Here is a 12,064-nt window from a genome sequence, read left to right as displayed (position 1 = left end):
AAATCCTTTTTTTTCCCTCTTCGTGTGAACGAAGCTTAACACGCAAAGCCGCTTCAAACGGCCTTTCGAGGGTGAAGAGGAGAGAAGCCTGCTACTTCTCACCCTCGAGATACGGGTGTAGCACGCCACGTTTCCTATAATAAGTCCTTAACGACCTTTCTAAATGCAGTCGGTACCTTCACGACCGCTACCCACTGCGTGACAAGAGCATCCATTAGACCAGGAGGGAGGGGGGGGGTTACGTATCGTAGGGCAGGGGCGAACCGTTCGATGAAGGGAGGAAGGTTTCCCTAACCGTGAAACGAAAGAGACGAATATTTTCTTCTTTTTCCCTTCCCTTTCGACCGGTAACAGGAAACGCCTTTCCCGAAACCCTGTCCCTTTTGTGTTGTTTTTACTCGTCATAATTACTTGGCGGAAACAGAGAGAAACACGAGCTACCAGGCAAAGTTAGTAATATACCTTTCCTTTCGTTTAGTTCCGTTTCGTTTCGTTTCGTTTCGTTTCGTTTCGTTTCGTTTCGTTTCGTTCAAAGGGATTAACCCTTGCCTCGATACCCAAAAATTCCCAAGTTCGGTATGAAACGGACACACGTGAATGGGAAATATTCGAAAATCGATCGATCTAAATTCTGCGATATTTCGATCATTCCACTTTTAAGATTTACGATTTTAACGATTAACGAGTGGAAATTCGCCAAGAATATAATCACCAGCTCGGATGATCCAACTCGAGCGCGTATCCGTGAGATTATAAAACGATCCGGAGATAAGAAGACAGCAATTCCTCTCGAGGGATAATTACAATAGTTTGCGACGAGATGCTCGTGCATTTTCGCATCGCGGCTGCAACTGGGATGATGCAATGCGCACGCAGCCGCCTATGTAAAGTCGAAGAGCCATATGCGGAGAACGCTTACAGGTTGCAGGTGCACCTGTACCGGGGCAATAATTCAACGTATATCGAAGCGGCGAGCAGCCACCGCGGTGCGACTCGAGGAGCACGAACGGACACGAAAGTCGTGGGGAAATGCGCAAATGATAAATTGTGGGGAAAGTACTTCCGTTTCGTGTTTGTCGATCGAGTCGCTACCGCGACTCGAATTTGAATGGTAAAGATTTCGATTTTGTTTTTCTTTTTTTTTTCTCCGCGATCGGATATCGAGTTGTTATTTTTCTGCGAGAAAAGAAAGAACGATTGAAAGATAAATAATTCGGAGAGGATAAATCTTGGAATCTTATTTCGATGACGTGATTCCGCAAGTTAAGGAAAATTTGATGGGGATTCATCAAATTGTTTTTCGGAATCAATATTTGTTTTCGTATCGATTCTTCGATTCTTGTTTAAAAGAGTTTAAGTTAAATTGAAGACGAAAGATTTCGAGATATATCATCGGGCGATAATTCAATTTCCCAGTGCATTCGTGCGAAGAACCGAGAGAGGGTGGAAGATGGTGAAAAACATGCGAAGAGCACAGGAACACCCGGAACTTGGAACACTTGGAGAAAAGTTTCCAGAATGGAATGGAGAAAAGTCGCCTGTGAGGAGGGGAAGAGAAAAACGAATGGGGGATGAAACGTTGCCAAAACGTTTCTAGCTATCGTTACAACGAGACTCTTTACAAATAAAATACAGAGATCAAAGTTTACCGTTTGGATTCGATAAGAAATTCGTGTTACGGCGATAGTGTTTCTTATTTTTTACTTAATAAATCAAGAATGATAGAAACTTTGAAAACTTTTCGATCGTATTTTATATCGACAGAGATCTATTCGTTCCAAGATCGATTAATTCCAAGATCACGATCAGTCAGATATCTATTCCAGAATTGGAGAAGTTGTCGATATACGCGTGACAGAGTAGATATCCTAATCACATAGCTTCAACTAGGAATAACAAGGGTAGCTGAGATCCCAGAGAGAACGATCCCAACATCACGATCCCAACCACAGATCCAACAGTCACAAACAGAGACCTGCAACTTCCAAGTCGTGAGGGTACTGCGCCAGAGAAATACCAATTCCTCCTCCTCCCATGAATATGGAACTCGCTAAAGACTCACGCTAAAGATACTCTACAGAGAATGGAAACATTGAATTTGCAACGTAGAATAAAAGATAGAATTCTAAAACCTATATTAACAAAGATTTGGAATTCGAATTTTGTCACAGATCTCGTCGAAGTCGGGGGAACATCGAAAACGTAGAATCCGCAATACAGAAAAGTACTTGGATTATTAAAATCTATTCTACAATTTAGTTATATAAAAATTACTGAATTCGCGATTCTGTTAATTATGAAGATTCCCTCGAGAGTAAAAATTCCCTAGTTGTAACAGCCCACAGTCTTTTACGGAATCCGATTGTAGAAAACGGGATGCACGCAGGCCGGGTTACCGTTACGTTGTTTTCCAAAGGCCTATTCACGAGTTACATCGTCTCAATTGTCCACCACCCACCAACAATGGCCTTTGTTGCACGTTAATCGATCTACAGAAGGAAGACACCGCGTGTCAAGCAATGGTGGACGATTAAACGGAAATTGGCCGTTCTCACGTAATATTTCACGTGTCCCGTTCGACGAAAACGAAGCCAGCAAACCTCTCCTTCTCCCGGTCGGATCGATCGAGGCAAACGAAAAACGAAACGGGAAAGGATAGAGTTTGCCAACTCATTCTTGAACTCGTTGCCTCATTCATCCATCGAATGCCGCAATCTCTGTCGCAAGATTTCATTCATGAAAATTCATGGGAGGGGAAATAAAGAAACGAAGAGGAGAGGATCGAAGAAGAAGACAAGACAGAAGATTTCTTCTAACCTTTCGCGGTTAGAGAAATATCAAGAAGAATTGGAAGGGAAGGAAATTGGAAGAGAATCGGAGAGAAAGCGTTCGTTTCATTATCGTCCAACTTCTTCCTCGAAAGGAGATGGAAAACGATTAAATCAAGTATTCGATCAAGCGTGATAACGAAATCCTCGTCCCATATGCATTTTCGCCACCGTTTTAAACGCGCTATTGTTCGCGGATGAACTTATCCCCTCAGCTCTTTTCACCTTTTCTCCTTTCGCTGCCACGAGTCCCAGCCATCCTCTCCATCGCGGGTCGAATCTCAAAGGTCAGTGTGTACCCGGTTGCTGTTCCGTGTTTAGTCGATACCGGCCTCCTCCTCCTCGATCACGAGCAGGGTCGCGTGCGAAATTCCGCGCAAGGGTGCACACGCTCTCACACCAGCCGAAACTGGATATCTTCTTCCTCGAAAAAGAGCGCCGAACGAACAATTTCCAACGGTTTCGAATATTTTCATCCGCGATAAAATGCATATAAATTGCACTCGAGATTTAAGATTTTGTTGCCATACGTTGTTGTAACGGGAGAATATCCAGTTTTTTCCAGTTTTGGTTAAAAATATATGGGACAATGAGTTTTGGACGTAAGTTTAATCTCAAAGGCATCGAGGCGCGAATTTCAAGTAATTGAACAACAATTTCGAAGTTTTGATTCGGGAGTTACATCGAATTCATTGCTCGAATTATTTAGATTCGATGGAGAACAGTCTATCCTGATATCCAATTCGATCGACGAATGCGATTAATTAACCCCGAAAAGGCAATCTCTTACGATGTTTGACAGTCCATTTACCATTTACTCTCTCGCTAGATTAAATCCCTCTCCCCATCCTATTCCCTTGAACGAAAGAAAATTACCTCTTCCAACCAAGTGGGTGCAAAAATCGCTTTTCCATCGCTTTACGAAACATCGAGAAATTTGTACGAAATTTCGACTGTTTGGCACTACAGGTCTTTCTAAACTCAACGTGTGGACAAACCCGTTTCGTTTCCAATATCTCCAATATCGTTGCATTACCATGTTATTATAAAAAAAACGGTCGACAATAAACTCCATCGTGCCATTATTCCATCAAGAATGGAATAAACCGCGATCGAGAGCAAACTGGCGCGTTCCAGAACGATATCGATCGAAACGATCTCCTCGAAAGGATCGAGCCAGCTACCGTTAATTACGTACACGTATGACGTGCACATTAAATACAGGAGAAGAAAGAAAGGGGAGGGGAGAGAGAGAGAGAGAGAAAAAAGGAGAGGAAAAATCGACGTGTCCCCTAGCGTCTAACGATCTCTCCACCGAGGTAATTAATCTAACGATACGAATCTCTTCTCTCTATCTACACTCCCCGACAAAACTACCATCGAAAGACCAAGACCCGCGATTTTCAATGTTTCCCCTAAAGAACTAAGGCCGAAAGAAAAAAATTGCCTCGATCCCAGTCGTTCAATTAAGAAGAATTACATGCGATTGATCCAATTCATTTTACTTCGCGTGTTTAAACTCTTTTTCCGAGAGAGAGAGACAGATATTTCACGCGAATGTATAAAATTTGCGCGTAAATCGTATATTTCGAGGAGAAATTGAAGATTACAGGGTGTTCCGTAATTTTTGCCGCGGAGTGTATCTCCGTTTTCTGGCCAAGGAACGTTTTCTTTTTCGTGCGGACAAACGTTAATTAGAAGCAATATATTATCCACGGCCGCTTATCAGCGGAAGAACTTGAATAATTCAAGGCGTGATTACCGTCAAGGTGAGCCGGTCGTAGGGTCATTCTTCGAACGGGCGGCCGCAGCCTCTGGCAATTAAATTTATCCAGCACGAGGGGGAGAGAGAGGCCGGCTCCTTGCCAGACGGAAAACCGTTTCCACCGTAAGGAATTTTGTTTGTTATGCCTGCGTCATCCTGGATGCCAGAACGATAATGGAACCGCGAACTCGTTGGAAAACTACGTTACCCTCCCTTTTTCTCTATATATTCTCTATATATGTATATGTATATATACGGGGTGTGAATGCTCGAAGGATGAAACGAGCTCTCCTTCGATTTTTATGAAAGAAAGTTAAGTTAATGGAGTTGGAAGTTGAAGGTTTTTCGATTTTTATTTTTTCATCCAAGAGAGAATCGTAGACGATGTTACGATTTTAAGTAATTTTTAAGTCGTCTGATGTAATAGCGATCATTGTGATGGTAATTGTAAAAATGAAGAGATTATTGTCCAGCCCCTATTTTCATCTGCTTTGCTGATAAGAAAATGATTGCGTTCGAAAATATTTCAACACTTTGCAGAATCCTATTCCAAATCCTTTGGAATGGGATTCTAGAAAATTTCTATTTTATTTATTATTATTTTATTTATTTATTATTTCTATCTATTTTTCTATTTTAGAAAAATTGGAAAAATTCTTTGGAGAAGGAAAGAAAAGGAAAATTGGTGGGAAGAAGTCGGTGCTGAAATAATATCACGCGGTTCTTTTCTCGAACGATTCCCTTTTTCTCCCCATCCGCAACCCCTCGCGGGTTGGACCCTGTTCCACTGTCAAAAAACTATTCTCGCGACACGGCCGAATGTTTCGAGCCGAGTTTATTGCGCGACGAGCACCTACATAGCTGCGTCGGAATTTCGTGTTCCTCTGGCGGAACACGAAATCGCCTGCAACTGCCGCTTAGCTTTTGCTATTTTTACTCCTTTTAGTCGGTGCACAACCGCACCGTGCCTCCCGTTCCCGCGACACAGGTCCGCGAAGCTCGAAAACCTTTGAGAAATAAGAATGCGGGGAGAGGGATTACCCGTTTTTATATACAGGGTGTTCGAGAAGGGCGATTCTCCAAGGGACGAAATAAGAGAAATAAGAGAAAATCAAGAGATGTAGAAAGTTTTGCATTTTCGTAGAATTGAAAATGTAATCAGAGCTCGAGTCGAGGCTCTCTTGCGTTGAAAAATGATTTTTTTGAATTTTTATTTTGCTCTTATTGCCTCGTTTTTTTTTTTTTTTTTTTTTGTTGATACGCGAAATGAATAAATTGACTTTGCCAATTATCTACGAAGATGCTGCGTTTCTCGTACTGGCTATACCAGTTTGCGATATAAACTAGATGGAAAACACGAGTTCCATCGGATATCCACCGCTGTATAAACATGGCCGACCATCGAACGATCGACTTAAATCATCAGACCCAGAGGGAGAAGTTAGGAAAGTGGAGAAGATCTAAACTTTTCAAGGGATAACGAATGTAAAACACGTTGGAATTGTGTTTACGATCGATTCTTACCACCAAGACGTTCACCATCGGAAAAAATACATCGTTTCATCGATCAGTTTTAATTAAAAAAAAAGAAAAAGAAAAAGAAAAAGAAGAAAAAATAAACGATATTATTTACTCGTCGCAAAGTTTTACGTTATTAAAACGTGTATAAAATTATCGTTCCTCCTTCTAATTTTAATTTACAGCAGGGCAAAATGTGAAGAAGAAAGTTTATCACGCGCGTTAAGAAGTTTCTTTGGAAAAGAAGGATCGATCGAGGATAGGCACCGCGGATTCTAAAGTTAGATCGGCTCTGCATAATTTCTCTTCGACGCGTGTTCAGGGAACAGTTTCGGTGTTGCTAACCGAAGAAATACCGCTGAATAGACAACAAGCTTCCATTCTCGCTCGAACCACGAAGCGAATATTTCGCGTTCCTCGCGCATATTTTAAAAGACATATTTAAAAAGCCTTATTTCAAACCCTCCCTTTTGATATCATGCCCACTGCTTTTTGTAATAAAAGCCTCGCGACCATTTCCTTGTTCCAATAAAAATTTTCATCCCACAATTTTCTACAACCAATCTACTTTATCTTCGACGAATCGATAAAAATGTTAATTCGGATTTCTAAAAGTAACAAGAATAAAAATAACTAAATGGATCTAAAAAATTCTTCGAAGACTAGATGGATCGAAAATTCGTACGAACGATTAAAATTTCAAATATTAACTTGAACAATTTGAAAACCAATATCTCGACAACTCGACGAAAAAAGGAGAGAAAGAAAGAAAGAAAGAAAGAAAGAAAGAAGAAGGAATTTTCGTCCCCGAAAATTGCGCGTGTCGCGTGACCCAAATACCCAAATACAATGGTAGTAGGCGTTGTTCTCTTCGCGAGAATCGTTATCGAGAATCGGCGAACGAAAGAGAAAAATTCGGTCTCCTCCGCTTTCGAAAAAATTTTCTCGGGCTCCCTCGATAATACGTGAAATATTCGAGTAATCGTGCGGCAATCACATCGTATTTCCACGAGCAAAAACTTTTCGGACGAGGGCAGAAACTCGGGCGGAATTTAGCGTGGGTCCCCGCCGCTAAGATTTCTTGCCCGTTTCGAATCCTAATTGCCGGCGTAAAAGCAAGCCGGATTTACCGGCGGAATTTCATCTGGCCGTCGTCACGCGACAATGAAATTCCGCCTGAAACCGTTCTTTGCAATACACTCGGCGAGATTTCTTTTTTTTTTTTTTTTCTTTTCTTTTGCCTATTTGCTCCCTGACCGATTTCATTCCGTTTCGATGGAAAAACGAAAACGGGCATCGATCGATCGACGGTTAAACGTTACGTGGAATATCACGAGAGCGAGTATCTATTCTATGCGGCGTATGTAATATGTAATATTACGATTAATATTATAATAGGTATAATATTATTATTCCAAAGTTGGAATCAATATCCACCCTCCCCTATGAATTTAATATTTCGGATTATTATTTGAAACTAGGTAAAATTAATAACGAACAATTTATTGAATACCTTTCAAAATAGCTTGAGAAATAATTCAAAAATAATTCACGAATCTTCTGAAATTAAACACAAATGTATCCAAAGATCGTTTCAAACCTCTGATGCGAATGCGATTATAAATCCTCATCGAGCAAGAGAGATTCGTTGAAACGAGAATACGACGAAAAGAGAAATATTCTCCCAAATATCGTATAATCCATTCATTCATTTTCGACTTATCTTATCCCATTCGAGAAAATCTGGCGAATTTGAGTGCAACGGAATTATCTTTCGATCCATTCTTACTTTCACCGACGTATTTTCTTTTTCTTCTCCTTTTTTCTTTTTCACGTATTTTCAATCTCTTTAGACCCGTCTCCTTTCATCCCCTCCCTCTCCTTCATTTTCCTCATATCCGGAAACGAGAGAGGATTTCGCTTGATCGGGTTGCACGCTTCTTCTCCTCGCCCGCGACAGATATAATTGCGAATGAGATTACACCCTCGTGAGAATCCTATTCAACGCTTTCACGTTGTGCTCCTCGTTTCGTGCACTTTTGCGAGATGGATACATACCGGTGTAGGGAAGAGAAAGAGAGAGAGAGAGAGAGGAGTTGAATTTTATCGGATAACGAAGCGTTCGTCCAATTATAATATAATTGTAGAAAAAGACTGGTTCTGCTGTGTAACTACACCCTATTCGACGATGAGCGAGTATCCTTTTTTACTTCTTGCTTTCAAATGTAAGAATAGCGAATGCATTTGGGATCTAAAAAGTCTCTGCTGAGAGTTGCTCTCGCGAATTTTATTTTTCCTAAGTGGACGTATTACGAGCGATTGAGAACAAGGAGAAGAAATTTGAGAAATACGTTTGATGGATTCTCGATGATTAGACGAATTCGAATGCGAGTTTGAACTTTCAATCAGTATTTTTAGATTCGTTTCTATTTTAAAAAATATACAATGGAATTATTAATTTTCTCATAAATTGAAATATGAAATAAAAGGATGGTTAATTTGGTAAAATGGTAAATAATCGTGGAAATTTATTTTCATATATTTCGACGAAATAACAGTATCCTGTAACGCGTATTTAACAAGAAAAATACGACTCTGCATGCAAGATGATCTCTGAACAAAATAGATGCAGCAGATTAAACGCGTATACACGATATTATCGAAAGCTAAAATTCAAAGTTAATTAAGGGAAGTGAAAAATCTCGGATTAATTCCAACTTCCACGGATTAACATCTCGAGCTATTAAATCTCGTTACGAAAAAAAAAAAAAAAAATCAATCATGAATTATGAAACATCGTAGGGGAAAAATCAATCAAACAAAAAATGGTGCGGAATATCGAGTGAAAATATCGAGAGAAACGAGAGAATTTATAAAATATTTTCTTCCATTTGTTCTAACGCAAATAAAATATTATAATCTGTTTTGCGCAAAATAACTCAAATATAAAACGCGCTTAGAACTTCATTCTTTCGAATAAAATTTTAATCATTATCCTGAATCCAAAGATCCATCTTCGAGTGCAACTCTTCGACTTTCTTTCAAATCATCAATTTGTCGAGAAAAAAAATCTCAAACTTTTTAAATTAATCTAAACGAACAATTGCACCGCCATTCGAAAATTAACAACAATGATTCTTTCGTTTGCCATTTTAAACCGTTTTTTTTTTCTCTCTCTCCCCTTCTCTCAATTTTCTCATCCTTCCCTTCTCCCTTCCTGAAACGTAACTGTATCGCGTGATACTACGCACTTCCTGTGGGTGAATTCCTTAACGAACTAGTTTCGAACGAGCTAGCATTTCAGCTGCATCGCGCCGCGTTTTCTCGCTCGAAACGCGTGGAATTCCGCGCACCAGTTGGCATTTTGACCGAACCAGGAGCTTGATCAGGGATACCGTTAGCAAATTACCCGCCCGTTAAATTTATATCGAATCAATCGAGCCGATAAAACGGGCGAGATATCTCGTCGTCGTTTTCGATGATTCTCGAAGGGATTATTTCGAAATTATAACACTTGACTGACCAACAATAAAGATATTCCAGAATTTTATCGAGAGAACGATCAAATCCGAATAACGAAGGATTTCTTTCGTTTCTCGAGCCTTTTCGAGCTCGAAGGAAGAAAAGTTTCCCCGAACATGTTTTTTCAACTCTTTCGAACGAAATATCGAATACCGTGATCTCGATCAATCTAATTTAAATATTTTCCATTTTCTATTATTCTCGAAAGAGTCTCGAATCAGAATCGCATTAATTCGAGCAAGAGATATTGCAGATAGGAAAAAATACACGGCCAAGAAGAAGAATCTGCAACGTTTTATCGCGCTTAAAACTCTTGAGATCTATTTTTAATAGAGTTCCCACCGATATATATATTCGAAAGCAAATAAATATGAATGTCGGGACTTCGTTTTCGAGAGGGAACGAGTAGACGATCTATTTGAATATAATCAGTTTCTGGATACACGCGAATATTATGCTAATAATTATAAAATATGCAAAACTATTACAAGATTGGGAGAAAATAATTCTAAATTAATTCTTCGTTATCTCGAGAAACTGATTATATTAAGAAATCATGGGATTAGAAAGAATAATTCTTTATTGACGCTAAAAATCTTGAATAAACCTTACGCGCTTATTATAATTTAATTATCATTGCACTAAACTAAACTAAAAAAGGGAACAATTAATTATTCCAATATACCCTCTTAATAACGAGAACAAGTCACAAGTTCAAAAAGAAAAGTTCTGCTTAAAAAAATAACACGGTTAAAATATAATTACAAAGTGAAAAGAGTTATTTAATTTATTCAGACTTCCTCGATTCTCCCCCTAATAAAATAAATAAAAATCCGTTACCGTGAAAGATCATTAGCGCCTATCACCTGTTCCACCATTCCAGACCCAGTCGGTCAGTCTAATGAAAATTAATCGAGAGAGCAAGACGCGGGCAGGTGTTATGATAATTCGTTTAAATTAGCCCGGGTAAATATCCGTATGCAAAGTTATGCAGCCGAGTTAAATGGGATCACCTTGGTACGCGAGCATCGACGTACACCGGCATGAGTCGTGGCCATTATTTACGCCGATGCAATTATGTTACACGTATCCCGCGCTCGAGTTTGCCTGTATTATTCTAATTTAGCCGCGCAACAACGCACACCGGTGTTTATCTGGATTACAGTTCGGTACTCGATAATAATAGACATCGTTTGCCGTTTGTGCAGCGCTTACGAAATCGTGGCGAATCCAATGTTCTTTCTAACGAGGTGTGTTTTAATAATCGGCGAAACGAGAGAAGACGTAGCGCAATGAAAATCGCGTGAATACGCTTTGCACAGGCGAAAATATCGATTTTATCGACGAAGAGGGTTCATTCTTTCTAAAAAAGACGTTATAAATACGTGTAATTTGATATTCCGATGAGAATATACTCGTAGATCTAGAAATTTATTCGATGTCTTTTTGAAATAATTGTTAGATTTATTTGAAAAAAATTTATTTGATAAATCGAAATGATTTAAAGGCATAGAATTAAATTTTAGATCTAAGATTTGAAATTAAATTTGAATGTTTTCTATATTTGGTTTGCTGGATGACAGTGAGTAAATTATTGCTTTCCTAGATAACGATAAATTGGTTCTATTCTGGAAACAAAGGAGAATCGGCCTACATAACGTTTTCAATTTATGTATAGATATACCGTGTCTACTTTATTATATAGTGAAAATTTATAGACTATGTGCGCTACATCTTCAATTTATGAACTTTGATCAAAGCTTGAGAAGATTAATTACAACGAACAATAAATCCCGACGAATACCGATTATTTTAACTGAAAACTTTATTAATTCCTTTCGCCAATTAGTCTAACATTCGCGTGTGTGATTATTCGTTTAATTATTTTTGCTTACAAGAAATTTCTCTTTTAAAATTAATCTACTAATTAACCTATATTCGAAACATAGAAACTCAAATATTGCGTTATTCTAAATAAATAGAATAAAAGAAGAATTCTCTAATTTTAAAACAAAGAGCGAAACTACTCTAACTTATTATACAATTCATTTTCAACTAGGATTATATTCGAGTCATCTACGTAATGATGTTAAACGAATTGAATTAATAGCAACGAAAAAACGGGCAGCAAATAGAATCATAGAAACTGGCTGTACAAGTCTCGTTATATTCCTGGCGAAACGAATAAAAGGATATATATTGTTCGTTATAGGGAAAAAATATCGGGGGAGGATAAAATCCCTTTACCATTTCGATTCCATTCAAACGAATTTTTCATTCAGAAATAATATCTATCGTATGTAGAAATCGTTGCTCGAATAAACGATCGTCTTTTTCAAAGCTTTTCGCACACTTTTATAAGGCTAACCTATACACGATATGCATTTACACGATTCAAACCGATCTTCCGACAAATATGAAACCAAAAAAC

The 12,064-nt window shown here is 38.8% G+C and overlaps 1 protein-coding gene across 8 annotated transcripts in view; it reads right to left on the bottom strand.

The window, feature by feature from the left end:
* Positions 1-12,064, bottom strand: part of LOC122720926 — a 271,751-nt gene that overhangs the window by 256,759 nt on the left and 2,928 nt on the right. The window lies entirely within an intron of this gene.

This window comes from Apis laboriosa, unplaced genomic scaffold, assembly GCF_014066325.1.
Source record: "Apis laboriosa isolate Shangri-la unplaced genomic scaffold, ASM1406632v1 scaffold13_cov153, whole genome shotgun sequence".
Lineage (NCBI taxonomy): Eukaryota > Metazoa > Arthropoda > Insecta > Hymenoptera > Apidae > Apis > Apis laboriosa.
Note: the sequence above shows the minus strand (reverse complement) of the source record. Positions and strands in the feature narration are given on the sequence as shown.